Source organism: Callospermophilus lateralis, chromosome 5, assembly GCF_048772815.1.
Source record: "Callospermophilus lateralis isolate mCalLat2 chromosome 5, mCalLat2.hap1, whole genome shotgun sequence".
Taxonomy (NCBI): Eukaryota; Metazoa; Chordata; class Mammalia; order Rodentia; family Sciuridae; genus Callospermophilus; species Callospermophilus lateralis.
Window position 1 is genome coordinate 151,299,513 of NC_135309.1, and position 16,732 is coordinate 151,316,244.

Here is a 16,732-nt window from a genome sequence, read left to right on the forward strand (position 1 = left end):
TTTCTCTATGTGGTTAGTTCTTGATCTAAACAAGAAAGAGTAAAGCAGGAAAATTATCAAGTTCAGGCAGTGTTCAGCTGGGAAATGAGAACACCACCTAAAGAAAAGTACAGCGTGTTCTACTGGTATGTACAAGCTTTGATTACAAGGTGTACTCTTGCTGCTTGCCATGTGCCTCAGGCTGTCTAACTTTCACTTGCGATGAGCAGGGTCTCTGAGACAGACATCTCCAGGATCAGGCAGTATGCAGCTAACTTTTCTCCTGTCGTGTTGCAGATCTCTCCCTGTGCCCAACCTTCTGAGCAGTATTAGGAGAACTTCCTACTGTGGTGGTGTGACATAAAGGTTATTGAAAGACTTCAGGAAATGCCTTTGACCTTGTTTTGGACTTAGAGGATGATCTCATTCAGAAATGGGTATAGTGCCAAAATATGGAATGTGCTAGTAAAATAAGCACACAACTTGCTTAAAGCCTAACAAAACAAGAGCCTCTCTCGGGGTGAGGGGTGGTGGGCAGCAATCTATTCTAGATTTAAAGATGAGAAGTGGTTAAAAGAGAGTTGGTATTTTTACTGGAGACATGGTAGACTGTACTATCACCTTTTGGCAATGAGGTGAATGGAAGAATCCTTTGAAAACTGTCTGTGCATTTAACAAATATTTATTGAGGGGCAGCTATGAGCTAGTCACTGTGATGGGTGGTAGAGATTCCATGATAAACTAAGCCAAGTCTGTTCCTATATTTCATGAAGGGAGAGTGGTCAGTAAACAAATATGTGTTATGTCATACAGAGAAAAGTGCCATGGATGAACTAAAGTGGGGGGAGGTAAAGGTGTGGGTGGAGCAAGATTGGATGAAGGAATCAGTATTTTACATAGGATAGCTGCAGAGTGTCTGTCTAAGAAGGAGACATTTTCTCAGAGAATTGAAGGAGATAAATGGGACACCTTATGGATATTTGGAGGAAGATAATAAAAACTATTCTAAATGTTCCAACAGGAAATTGATTAGAACTCAGAACAGCAGGTCTATCTGTGCTTAGGATGAAAGGGAGTGGTATAAAAGAAATGGTGGACACATGGAAAGACAATCAAGAGGCAATCAGTGAGTACACTAAGTCACTAAGTTAATGACAGCCTCAGCCCTAATTGGGGAAACCGAACAATTATGTCTATGCAAATTTCTCTCCCTGGTAAGTGTTTTAGTCAGCTCCCCTCCCCCGCCCATAACTAGAAGACCTGACAAGAACAATTTTTAAGGAAGAAAAATGTATTTTAGGGCTCACAGTTTCGGGTGTTTCAGTCCATAGATGGCTGACTGCATTCCCTGAAGCCTGAAGAGCATCATGGCCAAAGAGTGCAGTGAAGGAAAGTGTCTCAGGACATCACATCAGGAAGCGGAGAGAAAGACTAAGCTCAGCTGATGAGCTATATATCCCAAAGGCATGCTCTTAATGACCCACCTCCTTCAGCCACTCCCTACCTGGCTGCAGTTACCACTCAGTAAATCTCCACCAGGGGATTAATTCACTGGTTGGGTTGAGAGTCTCATAATGCCATCACCTCCCTCCAACCCTTCTTACATTGTCTCACATGTGAGCTTTGGGAGGACACCTAATATCCAAACCAAAAGGTAAGAATCACCCACTTTGTTTTAGCTGAGCTGTAATGCCAATGCAACTATCTTTTCAAGTCTTTGGAGTTATCCTGCAAAGCTCCACTAACTCAGAAAGTGATAGTTTTTATGGGTTGAGTGGTGTTATAAATTGGGCTGGGAAGTGATCCAAACAGATCGTAGCTCATGATGGGTCCAATTCAGATTTTACATTCAATTTTTCATGTAAAGGGAGCTTGCTGGACCTGGCAGGAGCTAAGAAGTCAGGCAGTTACAAGGAGAGGAAATGAAGGAGAGTCAAGATATTTAGATAATATATCATGTTACCTGGCTTTCTATCACCTTTACATTCTAAGAGGACCCTCCTACCTCAGGCTTCAATATGAGCAATATATTCTTCTAAAGGGTACGTGGGCTTTCCAGGCTAAGGCAGGGATGCTAAGGACTTCAATCAGAGCATGACCTTTTCAAAATCTTTTTGGAAATGCCTACCTGATATTCTGGATCTCCTTATTATCACAGTAGGGTCTTCTTTCTCTTTAAATGCAAAATGAGGAGTGGTGTCAGCTAGTCCTATTCCTTACAGTTAAGAATTACTCCAGGTCTTTGGATCCCTAACCTTAAATGGGCTCACACATACCAGTTGGAACTGGTTTCCTGGTTCTCAAGGACAATCAGATTTCACCTACAGGCCTCTCAGGCCTTTCCTGTCATGGGAGTGGTTAAGCAAGTGTGTTGGGAGCTATTGGCCATTAGAGGAAGGGGGAATGGCCTAGGACCAGCACAAATATGCTCAAAGTCTACTTTGTGGAGCTGAGAGGAGAATTTTTCCTCAAGCTCAATCCGTGATTGCTGATTAAAGAGGTGAGGAAGTGTGTTCTGAAAAGGAATGGCACACCTGTACAAGTCATTACTTGAGAAATTCTGTGCACATTTTGCTGGCTTTGGTGCTTATGGTGTTTTGCTTTTGTAAGTCGTAATTTTAAAAATGTTACTAGCCTTGCATTCAGAAGATATTTTTTGAGCATCTACAGTGCCCAGCCCTGTGCCAGGAGTGAAGAACTAGGTAATGTTGTCCTTGTACTTCTGGAATTAGTAATTTTGTCTGAAAGATAAGACTTCAAGTGATGAAACAGTCAAAGAAGGAGCAAATGCAAAGCCAAGGAGGAAGCATTATCTCAGTGGAAAGAATCCAAGTTTTGGAATCAGGTAGACCTGGGTGTTAATCAGAGCACTGACTCATCAAGAGTTTCTCTCTGTGGGATTCACTTAGCCTTGGTGGGTCTCAACTTCCTCTTCTGAAAAACAGGACAATAGTACAGTGGATTGCTGTGATGACTCAATCGTGTGTGCGTGTGTGTATGTGTGTGTGTATGCATGTGTGTGTATGTCTGTGTGTAATATATATATCAATTGATACAATGCCTGGAACATATAAGCATTTTTATTATTAATGGGATAAATAATTAGAAGGTCTGGATTTATTCTTGATTATACAGTTAGATTTGGTAAGCCACTTAATCTCATTACCTTATCCATGTCAATCACCTATAAAGTAAAGGGAACAGATGCTCTACAGTTTATTTTACCTCCAAATTTTCAGATTATTTTGAATCAAAATGTTTTGAGTAAAAGCCTCAGTGTTTGTTTCTCCTTCTTAATATCAATATTAAAGGCAACAATAAAACATTATTATTGAAGATTTGCTCTGGAACCAAGATGCACGATAGGCCATTCACTTTCTTTGTTCTTTACTTCAGGTAGTATACTCAATGAGATGGAAAACTTTGTCCTATTTACCTAGATCCTAAGCCTTATTTTATCCAATTTAATATTTCCAAAATAAGAATGCATTATATAATCAATAAGTATATTTGATGTAGAATGTTGTCTTTCCCAAAAGCCATTACTAAGTGAAGATGATGCCTTTTATAATTGATGGTATCTTTGAAGCAAAAGAAATGAATATCTCCCTGTATTTTAGATGGTGAAATTGAGGAATAGGCAGGTCAATTTACATGCTCAAAGTTAATGAACTAACAAAGATAAATTCATGGCTGGAATCAAGATTTGTCTCATGTCACAATTACTTACTTTATCAGACTTTATAGGAGCAAAAAATTAAAAATGTTGCCAACATATGGTTCTTCATTTCCTTTCACTTTCCATAGCAAAATATCTTTGATCTATCACTTGAGTGAACTGTAGAATTCCTGTTTATTAGGTTTTAACCAGAATATATTTTTAGCCTGTCTAGCCAGACTTTGTAGACTTTGTGGATTACTTACCCTGTACATGAAGACATGGAACAGCTTCAGTGTAATGTTGACATCTGTTTGATGTTGATTAGCAACATTGGTCAGTCTTATCTTTAAGATAAGAGCCTATTGGACTCATAGATCTGCCTTAGAAAGCTCACCTTGACTTGAATACACCTGGGTAACAGCAGATTTTTCTCTAGACTTTCAGGATCCTGAAAGTCTGGGTCTTACAAGGAAATAGGGATGGAATTGTGAACTGTTGATTATTAAGCAAATTCATTGAAAATTAACTGCAGTATTCTTTGACCCAAGTCTTTATAGCCAAACTGCTAATCTTGGGTACATATAAGATTATATTACTAATCTGTTGACATTTAGTACAAATTAGCTATCAAATGGGCCAATTATTACTATTGGAAACTTATGAAGTACATTAAAATTCTTTCATTTCCTATGTGTTTTCTTTGTCACAGAGTCTTACAGCCTTTTATTAAATCAAGGAGAAACTTCCAAACAATCTGAATAGCAGAGTAATTGTCCAAGATATCAAGTCAGTTCTGTCATCAAAATGATCCCAAGCCTGGTGCAGTGGTGCATGCCTGTAATCCCAGCAGCTCAGGAGGCTCAGATAGGAGGATCGCAAGTTCAAATCCAGCCTCAGCAATGGTGAGGGGCTAAGCAACTCTATCTCTAATAAAATACAAAATTGGGCTGGGGATGTGGCTGAGTGGTTGAGTGCCCCTGAGTTCAATCCCTGGTAACCCCCCCACCCCTGCCAAAAAAAAAAAAAAATGATCCCCGTTTCAGGGACACAATTAATAGAAAAAAAAAGGTAACCACTAGTCTTAGTAAGTGTTCTTTGATTCAGGAAGTGAGCCTTTCTGTCATTTAACAAGGCACATTAACCAGGCTAAATGAATGAACGAACGTGTGTGTGAATTATGTTTCCTGGGACTTGCCTATACTTTCTCTGGCACTCCTCTGGTACAGCAGCTTCCATATAGTGGAATTTGAAATGGTCTATCATCCAGGGTTCTGGCAAGAAACAGAATCTAAGAAGGCTCAAGAGACTTTAATGGAGACAATATGTACAGAAGAAGTGTGGGTAAGGTGAAAGTCACCAGCAAGGAATAGTGAGGCACGCAGACGCCAGCTGAGATGGAAAGCTGTGATCACCCCTGAGGCTGGAGCTACACTGGAAGGAAATGGTGTTACTCTGGTCCCTGGTGAGCAGGAGCCAGGAAGGAGAAGTCTTGTGACAGAAACCAAAGTCCTGGAGTAATAGGCTCTGCTGGAGCACAGGTTGGAAAAGACCTCCTGATTTCTCTCTCTGCCTCTCATCTCCACTGTCCAGACTGAGTAGGGAGTCAGCCAGTGAGTGAGCCCAGAGCTTCCGCCCACAGTAGTCAACCTCCACAGTGCAGAGCAGAGAAACACCTAGAATGGATATGTTGGAGGAAGAGGGCCAAACAGAGAATACTTAGCCCAGATGGGAAATGCTATTTTAGAACTCATGCACAGCCCAAAAAAGAATAGATTATTTAAGGAATTCAAAGCCCTGACCTCATTTGCTCTTGGATTAATGTCCACTTTCTGATAACTTTCTTCCAAGTACCCTTTTAAACACCTCACAGCAGCCAGGAGAATTGCTGGTCAGTTCATCCTGTCTCTGGTCTGTATGTGGCTGTGGAGCTGAGAGGACTGGTCCTATGGCTCACCAACGGGGGAGTGTCTAAAGAGAGTTAAAAAACAAAACCAACAACAACAAAACCACGGGCATCTCTCCACAAAGAATAATAACTGGGGATGGAGTCATAGTAGTAAGGAAGCCTAAAGAAGATGACAGATGAAAATGACTTACAAATGTTTCCACAGATGTATGGTAATGTTCTGTCCCACATGCCTGCCAGTCCCTACCAGCTTCTGGAACCTTCATTTGAGAGTGGGAATGGTACACTGTTAATTATAAAGGATGAATCCCAAGAGAGGATTTATCTTCACATAAATGGGGATTTTACCCATCTCTCAAAATGAGGTTTGTGTTCACTCAGAAGAGGCTTTGAAAAGACTGGAGAATTTGTATCTATAGATTATCATTTGCTACAGTTCTACTGGTTATCTCTCCTTTATCAAATGAGAAAAAAATAAGCATGGTTTATTCAATGGTTCATTACCATAATGTTTTTCACTTCTCTTGCTTCGCCATTTGATTGCCTAGCAAAATCCAAGCTCAGGTTAATTGCAGTTCTTTACCTATACCATGCCTATGTCTGAGAGCTCAGTGTAACTGGGAAAAGTGTGCCCTTGGTGATTGATTTCACTTTAAATGCATAGTCCCTAACCTTACTGAGCCATACTTTAGGAATGATGGCAACTCCCTGTATTTCCAAAGTACGTTTACTTTCCTTCTCTCTGGACAACTCTTTCACATCGTTTGCTCTCACTTCCTACATTCTACCTCTATGCAAAATCAAAACAAAACAAAACACCAAAAAAAAAAAAAAAAAAACCCAAACAACATTTTTTTCCCCCTTGTTTCCCTATTTCACTGTAAACAAACCACAAGCAAACAGAAGGGTATCCAGGAGCTCCTTCCACCACATGTACACCTCTTCTACCTCAGGCCCCTGCGCTTCCCTTCCTCCTACTGACAGCTTCTATGGAGGATGCACCTCTCCACCTGACACTTGCTTTTCCTCCTGCCATCCACTTAGCCCCGGGATTCTCTCCTTACTTTCTTGTATCATCGATTCCAAACAGCACACAGATATGCTGTAAAGTCTCCAATCTTCTGAAAAATAAACATATAATTGTTGATTCTGTGTCTTCCTTCGGCCACTACCTCATCTTTTCTGCCCCTCCTTTCAGCGAAACTCCTTGGGAGGGTCATCTATACCCAGCTGATGCTGGTGGGGCAGCAGATGGGGTGACAGTTGCTCACCCTCGCCCTATTGCTAAATCCAATCTTCCTTGACCATTTGATTTCCCACCCTTCATTACTTGCTCTTACTTGAATACCCCTGGATACCACTTGGTCATGACTTGAATACCACTCCCTCCTAACTTCCTCAAACCTCTCAGGTCCTCCTTATAAGTCCCTCTGCTGTTTTTGCTCATCACCCCGCTTCTGTTAGGACGTCCCTGAAGCACCTGCCTCAAACCTTTTCTTCCTTCCCTCTTTCCTTCCTTCCTTAAGGTTCTCAACTATTCTGTATTCTATTTGCTCCCTCCTGTCTTTGCTCACTCCTCTCTGCTCCCCGGTTCATTTTGAGGACATCTTATGATCTCGTTTCTCCACTCAGAGCCTTCCTGTACCTTCCCATTTCACAGTGCCCTATAAGGCCCTTCATGATCTGGTTTCCTCCAATTCTTGACTTTGCTCGGGCAAACATTTCTAATTTCATATATAACACTGTATATGTGTCCTGTAAAACTGTGTTCTGTAAAATATTCTTGAAAAATAAGTATTTATGAGGAAATTAATATTGGATGAGACCACTCATGTGATAAATATTAAGACTTTAAATAAAAATGTGCAAAAATAGTGGCATGGGGATGCTGGCTGGGGAGCCGAGGCCGTGCAGATCAGTGGAGCTCTGAGCCAGTAGGGCTGGCCACAAAGGTGGTCTTAGGAGGAAGGACCCTGAGCAGAGGGCTGTGCCAGGTGGGGGGAGGGCCCATTACTGGAGAGACAGCTTCAGATTCAAGTGCTCATTTCTAATTGTTAAGTAGATTTGAGGTCACTCCAGCCTATGCAGCAGCCAACCTGAGAACGTTTTCCTTTCCTGCCAAGGTTGGAATTCTATGCCTACTGTCTGTCAGTTCCTTCTCACCTAAGGAAAATCGTGTTTCCATTATACCAACACTACCTCCTATTTACCAATAGCATACGAGCTCACTGCAGTTACAGAAACATGTGTTGAAACAGAACAGACTGTGCTCTTTACCGTCACCTTTGCTATTTCTCATGTGTCAGAGCAGCACCTACCTTGAGACTTTTGCTCTTGGCTCTTCTCCCTCCTTGGAGTGCTTTCTCTCCAGGAATGCCCAGGAGTCTCTTTTTGGCTTTCAGATCTTTGTTCAAAAATGTCTTCCTGGTTTCAGGTTCTCTAAGCAGCCCATGAAAACACCCCCACCCTGGGATGACTTTGCCCACTCCACGCCCTTGCTCTGTTCTCCATAGTACTCATCCTCTGGTATGCTTTATTGAACTGGTGATTGGCTGACATCCAGGAGTATGTAAGCTATGTGAAAGCAAGGATGGTGTTTTCTTCCTCTGTTTTCTCCATCTTCAGCGCCAGGGACAAGGTGCAACATATGGAAGACATTTAAAAAATGTTGAATGAAACCTAAACTCCTTTAACATCCATCTGAATTGCCATCTTGTCTAGAGAATAGTTCTAGATACATTCCTTTTTCTCTTTTCCGATTATTTTTACTTGTTTGGATGACAGGGGAGAGTGGCTTTTAGCAGACCTGGCTTCATATCATCCTTGGTATGTGCTAAGTTTAGATATTGAATGTCCCCCAAAGGCCTATTGCATCAAAGGCTTGATCCTCAGGGTGGCGGTATTGACAGGTAGTGGAACCCTTATGGCAGCAGATGAGGGAAATTCTTAGGTCATTGGGAGTGTGCCCTTGGAAGAGATTATCTGACCCTACCTTTTTCTCCTTCCCTTTTATTTCCTGATGGGTGATGTTAGTAGTTTTGCTCCACCATGTGCTCCCACTATGATGTGCTATCTTGTCAAAGTAATGGGACCAATCATGAACTGAAACTTACAAAACCACAAACCAAAATAAGCTTTTTTTCTTCATAAGTTAATTATCTCAAGTATTTTGTTATAGTGGCAGAAAGCTGACTAACTCAGTATTCATCAGACTTTCTTGCTGTTTTATACCTATCATAATGTCCCTGGAGATGTTCAGACATTTGAAGTCTTATTATGTCAGCAATATAATAGAAAGATTGGTAAAAGCCTGATAACAGTTGAGTACTAGATCTCTTTGCACCCCCTATTACCATAAGCACTATTTTATTCTATTCTAGGAATCCAAGATCTTATGATAATGATTAAAAATCAATTATAATAGACTTTCCAGGTAGATCCTGTGCTCTAGCCACTAGTGGGTTGCTGGAAAAAATCAACGTTTGATGGGAGTTTGAATACATTGCTTTTTCACCCATTATTGATTTTTGTATATCATCAAAAATCAGGTCATTCCACCACAACAGATGATGGCCATGGCACATGATATAAAAAGGCAGGAAGGTTGTGAAAAGTTCCCTGTAAATGGAACAAGGTTTCACAAGGGTAGTGCTGAGGACCAGCAATGTGGGGGCATCAAGAATCCTTACATTCAAAGGGATAGAAGAGTATAGATTCCTGGTGTGTCAGGAAATGGTGAATCTTCTGGCATGAAGTTGGGTTGGAGTGTAGGTTAGGCTGAGGAGGGAGGGGGCTTCTATTGCTATGAAAAGCTGGGATTAGATTCAATTTTGGAACTAGCAGTGGTTTTTGATGATATAACCATACTGGTCTTTCTTCAACCCCCTTCCCTAAGCATCCCTGACTTCACATCATTGCTCTTTTCTCTAAAGTACTTATCATTCTCTATCAACTATAAACCTAAGTGGCTAAAGAACAGGCCAATATGTGATATGTGTGTGTGTGTGTGTGTGTGTTTGTTTCATATGTATGAATTAACTATCTATATTAATTCCTGCATTTTCTACAGAGCAAAACTTACTTGGTATACAAATCCTTTAGGACCCTGGAGGTGGCTAGCAGACTTTCCATTAAGAATGAACTCAATAAACTCTTAATAGATAAAATTTATGGCATGAGCAGACCCCAATAACATCCTTGCCTTGGATTAAAAGCTTTAACATTGCCTGGGATTGTGGCTCAGTGGCAGAGTGCTTGCCTTGCATGTATGAGGCACTGGGTTCAATCCTCAGTACCACATAAAATTAAATAAATGAAATAAAGGTATTGTGTCTATATACTATATATATATATATATATATATATATATATATATATATATATATATATATATATATATATAATATATATAAACGCTTTGACACATTCTCCTTCTCAGGTTATAGATTTCTTTTACATTTTGGTTCATCTCTGGACTTTTGATGACATTAGTCCCTCACTCCCAAAACATTGCTGAGCATCTTATGGTTCTTGCCTTGGTGAGATTTCAGGTGAATTGGGGCAGTAATTTGGGAGAATAATGTCCTTCTAAATCACATTTATTAGGACTATAATATGAAATATGCTGCTTTTTGCTTAGAATCCAGATGACATTGTGGATTATTGAGCCTCTAGTTTTCTTCCTACCAGAGTGAGGTCTGTTATCTTTAACCACTACCTGCTCATTAGCAGCCCAACTAGAGGACCAGGAGAGGAAATAGATGAGATGAAGCTTAAAGATGTCACATTGGTTATTTCTTAGCATCTCTGATCAAAGGCTTAGCAGGATAAGTTTAAAATTGATTCAAGAAGTGTAGGGGTTATCAGTGACTTTAATTCCTGTATGTTCCCTTCCCATTTTCCCTTCCCACCCATATTTCTGGGGATAAAGCATAAATTATTTGCAAACATTAATATAGTCAGTCTAAAAAAATCATTGCTAACCTGAGATTTCTTGAAAAAATGTTTATTGCCTACTGGAAAAGAAACTTACTTCATTCACGGTTGTTATTGTTGTTCCTAATTAAAATGAGAAACATCTTTAACCAGAGCTGGTCTTGTAGACAAATGGCCAAAGTAGAACATCCACTGAGGTCAGAGGGTGCATCCTACACCTGTGTTTTAGATTCTGTGAGGGCTGTCTACAGTAACTTTTAAGTGCAGGTGCTCAGGCCAGATTTCTTCTGCAAATCTCCAGTGAGCAAGGTCAAGGCTTGACTTGGCAGACCCAGGAAATCTACATAAGGAAGATAAATTCACACTGTGGGATCTTCAGCCTTGTTCCTTTGATAACTGGGTCTCTCTTCCTTTCCCTTAGAATTTATGATTCTAATTATGTCCAAGTGGATTCTACTGTCATGTAAAACTAAAAAGAACCAATAACAAATCATAGAAAAAAAGAAAAGACAATAGGCATCATCCCCTCTTTCCTACTCTCTCTGATCCTACTTAAGGGAGTTTAAGTTCTTGATGAATCAAGTGTTGATTGACAGTTATCTTGAAAACGTAGGAAATACTGTAGTTGTTCAGGCCTCTCTGATGTTATGTTGCTTAGAACTAGAAAATGAAGGAATAAAACAATTTCTTTTAAAAAAAAAAATAAAGTTTTATCTGTGTTTATTCTAATCCCAGCTCTTTATAACCAAAGATCTAAGTGATTCTAGATGCAAATAAGATGGGAGATAAGACAGCAACTAGATCTGGGATCTTTGATGAAGTAATGCTGGGGCTTATCCCTGGAACTCAAGGGAGACAGAGGACTGCAGAATGAATTGAAGGAGAATGGAATAAAGATTATGTGAGGGTCAGTGGAGAGTCCCACTAAGTAGTATGATCTCACTTCTGTTTTGTAAAGGAACAATGTAAGGTTTCTCATGTTTAAACACGTCTCTAACACCTGGTTGAACCTTTAAGGACTGATCTAACTCTGCATTTCCCTGGGAGCTTTTGACACCTTCAGTGAAGAAGAGTGTTAGGGACAGGTGGTGTGGACAACTGGTATCTCAAAGCAAACAGTCTTGTGAGAGACAGCCAGAAGAGGGCAGTCCCCTTTTATCAAGAACACAGACTGACACTACCCAGAACACTTAGGCCACAAGGTTATAAAGCACCATGAGGGCTTAACCAAAATGCAGTATCTTACACACAGTAGGCATTTAATGTGTGCTTGCTAAATACACCTTAACTGCTGGTTTTCCCATATCTCCTTGAAGTTTCTTAGACCCCTTGAGCCTGGAATTCTCCAGAAAACCACAGAATGACCCTACAAAAAAAGTGGTTGCAAATCCAGAAAGCACCTTTGCCTTCCTAATAACAACAGATTCTTTTCCTTGCAGTTTATCTTGGCATGGGCCAGTGTCTTTCATGTGGACAGCTGCTGTGTGCAACTACTATTGTATCTTTCCTTCTTTATCTTCTGGTATATGCTCTTCCTGTTATTAAATACTGTCAGCCTACCAATGGATTTCGTTTCCTAAGCTGTTGCATTTTCTTTTTCCATGGATGGGATCGATGTTATTATACTCTGTGTTGTCTGAACAGTGTTCACTAGGTGTTGTTCCAAGGAAAGAAAAGTGATACTGGGCACAGGTTGAGGTCTGACCTAATGATTCCGTGCACTTGGCGGCGAGCCTTAATTGAGATCCCATTTTCATTCGGTTGGATGGGGTCTGGGGCCTGCTGGAACCCAGTCTTGAATGAACACTGGGTGGATATAAAAACAGTAAGCCAAGAAGTTTGCACTTCTCTCAACTGTAGCTGTTTATTTAGCTGGAGAAAATTTAATGGGTGGTCCAACCTTCACAACCAGTAAGAATCAGTGGAGTGCTGAAAGGAGGCTGTGCGGAGGGAGGATCATAGCAACCATTTCATTTATTTGGTTTTTTTTTTTTTTCCTTAGTTGTTGATGGAACTTTATTTTATTTATTTTGTTTTATATGTGGTGCTGAGAACCCAGTGCCTCACACATGCTAGCAAGTGCTGTACCACTGTGCCCCAGCCCCAGCCCCAGCCCCATCCCCCGCCCCATCCCCAGTTTCTTTTGTTTTGTCACAGACTCTATTTGTTTACTAGGGATGCTGATCTTGTATTCTAGCTCTCATTCCATCAAGTTGTTTAGTTTAAATCTAAGAACTAAACACACTGAAAGTTCTTCCTGGTCCATGAAATGAATAACAATAATGAATGTTAATAAAAGCAAAGATTTTATTTGGTTTAACTCTGAAGGGGAACATAGTAACTATGATATAACAGGTTAAATATTTCTTCTTGTTTACCTTTTGTTTTTCCTTGGAAGCGATTATAACCTGTGATTGGTATTTGTTCTTACCTTTTGTTAATGTGCTTCCACATGGAAGGGGCAAAAATCCCAAAGTTGAAGCAATTGACACAGAAAACCTTAATAAAGGACCCCATTAATTAGCCACCTTGATTACCATCTATAAGGCACTTTAATGAAGTAAGAATTTGTTAGATTTTTCTCAAGCATAGCAGAGATTAAGATCAATTGCATAGGTATCACTGCTGCTCTCCTACTTCACACCTAAAACCAGTTCATCTTCATCATGAACACAAAAAGGCAGCTCGGCCCAGTGGTCAATTACTCTGGGTCAGATGGGCTGATGGAAATCATGGCTCAGCTGCTTCCCAGCTGTATGACCTTGGGTTTCAGGGTCCCTCTTCTGCAACATGAATGAGAGCAGAGCTTTTTCTTAGATTTTCATATGGCTCAAATGAGATAATATAGGAAAAGAGCTTAGAGCATGTCTATTCCTGGAGGGAAAGTAGAGGAGAGACGATGGAAGGAAAGAGAGGAAAGGAGATGAAATGGGGGAGCAGATATGGAGAGAAAGCTTGAGAAAGAATAGAAGAATCTCAAACACAAATCTCAAATGCAAAAATGACCTATGTTTAATTTTTTTCTGGGCATGTTTATGTGGCTTTTCAATATCTTGAAGCTTATCAGCAAGAAGATTGGAACTCATATTACAGCAAAGGTGTGAACTTGTGTGACTTACGTCCCAGCCAATCACCTAGTGTCCCCTGTGGTCAGATGGATCCCTGTTGGCACAAAGGACTTATGGACAGCTGGGCACACTTTGAAACCTGATTGTTTGCCAGGATGTGTAATAATTTACTGGGTTTTGCTAAGAATGCCAGTATAACTTTTGAAGGGAGAAAGAATTAAATTTTCTATTTGGAGACGATTTTTTTTTCAGTCTTCCCGCTCTGGCATTTGTTAGAGCACTTAATTTGGCCTGCAGCAATTGAACCTACTGGTTAGCTCATTAGGCATTTATTATTTAGAAACCCATCTTCTCAAAGCAAAAAAGAACCCTTTATCAGGTCTCAGGTCTTTCCTTTGAGAATGACAATAACTGTGAGTTTAATAGCAATGGACTAATTGAAGGGTTGAGAAAATAAGTTTGGAAAGAAAATAATAACTTGAGAATTTGCCTTGGAAGGAAGTTTCCTTTTTAAAATCTGAACTGAGCCTTGTCAAAACAGTAACTGAACTTTGAAATAAGCACCACTGCTGGTTTAGAAGCCTCAGAAGGGTAGGGAGGTGTCTGTGTTGGTTATAACTATGAGCCTTGGGGATAATTCAGTGTCCAACTCATTGTAGCCACTCATTTCATGCTGAATGGATGAGTATAGCATTGAAGTTAGCATCTCTATCCCTTCAAATAATAAGGCAAAGGGGAACAGCATGTACATGTAAGCCAAGACCTCAGTCTACATGCTTGAAATGTCCTCACTTCCTTAGTGAGGACATTTCTTCTTCGGCTCCAATTAAAGAAGAAAATTTTGATGTTAAGGAAACAAAGTGAAATATTCTGTTTTCATATTGTATCTTGACATCTGCAATAGGTTTAACATAGAAATTTCCTAAGTCTTATTGCCTTGAAATTGTCATGTGTTTCTTGGTAGTATTGTTCATTCAGACTTCAAGTGTAATGAAGTTGCCGTCACTCATAGTGGACATATGTTTTACATGATTAAAACAGTATGTCTCTGGGTGTTGTCATGTACTTTAAAACTTGGTCTGATTTCTCTTGAGGCTATTCCTTGACTCTTGCCATTGCAGGGACTAAGGATCAAGTGAGGTCTTATTCCCTAGCAAATGTTCTTTTGGCCAATTCTCCCGGTTTGATTCTCTGATTGTCTCATATTGGGTCTTTATCTACCAGCCTAAAATTTAGACATAAAAAATAATGATTATAAGCCTCTTCCTTCTTCTCACTTCATTTTCTTTCCTTAAAATTGGTCTCTTGAATTTATGATACTAATAATTAACATTACTATTACGTAGTATTACAGATTATATATTTATAATGATTGTTAATTGTATTAACACTACTAATTACTAATGATAAATAGTGTATGGGCGTATACATATATGCAGAGGAGGAGAAAGAGACTGGTGGACAATTTGGCTATTCTGTTAACACCAACATTTCTTATTACAGGAGTTTTTTCATGTTTCATTGTTTGTTTCTATGCAACTCAGAGAGCATTGTCTTCTTAGGAGGTGGGGAAAACATGTTTGGGAAGAAAACACTTTTTCTCCTGTTCGTATGGAAGACATAGGCAGAAAAAAAAAAATGGGGGAACTAATTTCCTGTAGGTAGGGCTTTGGGAAGAAATCACGCTGGTAGAGAAAAAAGGCTTGAACAGATGTAGAAGTTATGGTGCTTTCTCCTAACAGTCAGCTTTATAGTCATCAGCTTCCACCTGCCTCCAAGAGGACCTTTTGCAGTGGCCAAAGCTGAGTGCCCAAGTTCTCTGTTCAGAGTTAGTTAACCTTTGGATCACCACATCCGCTGCCTCAATACCAGTGGAGCATCACATGACAATGCCTGACCCCTCCTGCCATTAGCACACTCAGCCTGGATGGATAAATCCTAGCAGAAGTGGGGAGGGACTTTGGCATTCATAAAGAAACAAGTTGATATCTGATCCACCCACTGGAGGAATGTATCAAAGTGAGGAAGAATGGCTCTTTGGGCGTCTGACACTATAAACATAAAAATTAAAGCTGAAAAAATCCAATTGAAGTTAAAAAAAAAAAGGTTGAACTCTGTATTGGTCATGTGATTTATTCTTGGCATTCAAGGAGCCAGGAGGCTCTTGTGGTCTAGTCTGGAAAGAGTCTCTCACTTGCTGGGTCACCTTGGCAGATGGTTGATCTGCCTGTGCTGTGGTGCTTGGTCCAGCTGCTCCATGGGATGAAAGCAAGACCTCACTGAAACCAGATGCTGCCTCTCCGAAAAGCTTTCAGCAATAAATAATATCGTATATACTTTGTTCCTGGCAGCAAAACTGAACTGTTATAACCCCCCTGTTTTCACTTGCTTCTAAATTTCTGGAAATTTCTCCTTTGGGCCTGAGTTTTTCCATGCTTGTCTTCAGCCCAAAACTTTTTGGAAAGTTTGACCAAGCTTTCACTTGGCTGTTTTTACTAAGTTATATGAAAATGAGAGCTGTGCATTGTTTTTTAGCTCATAAAGTACACTTAAATTTTTCCTGGTGTAACTCAAAAAATGGCTTGGTTGCTAGATTTAAAGTATTTAGGACTTGTAAAAGAATCATAGTATGGTAAAGAAGGCTGGAAGAAGACAAATTTGGGTCTCCAAGTATATTCTTCTTTCTTTAAACAAGACCACACACAATCAGTACACACATAAAAAGTTTTAATTTTAAGGATTTCCAAAGAGGAAGATTCTTCACATTCTGTCAATAACCTATCCTGTTACCAAAGGCAACTTCAGCTACTATCACTTGTTGACTTTCTTGACTACTTGCACTAGGTCATGATTATGTGCTGAAATTAAGCCCTGGTCTACATTTTGTATTTTGTATTTCAAAATGTAGACCAGGGCTTAATTTCAGCACATAATCATGACCTAGTGCAAGTACTGTTTCTTTAATGTGACCTTCAAAGAAGTCTTCTTTAATGCTCATATTAGATCATCTGTTCCTTCCTAACTCTTATAACATGTTACATGCATGTATGATGACTTTGGTCACATCCTGACACAGGATGCTTATTAAATAAAAAAAAGATATATTTTGGCTCCCAGTTCTGGAGTTTCAAGTGCAAGATCAGGTGGCCCATTGATATGGACCTCTGGCAAATCAATACTGTG

The 16,732-nt window shown here is 39.9% G+C and overlaps 1 protein-coding gene across 2 annotated transcripts in view; it reads left to right on the forward strand.

Moving 5' to 3' along the window:
* The window catches only part of Ghr (growth hormone receptor), a 250,364-nt gene that overhangs the window by 61,952 nt on the left and 171,680 nt on the right, over nt 1-16,732 (forward strand). Inside the window, exon 2 of one of the 2 annotated variants that reach the window (XM_076857434.2) lies at nt 1,304-1,633. The exons of the other annotated variant lie outside the window; for it this stretch is intronic. The gene's annotated coding sequence lies outside the window, so the exon portion shown is untranslated. The remainder of the gene's footprint in view (nt 1-1,303; nt 1,634-16,732) is intronic. 2 annotated transcript variants of the gene reach the window in all.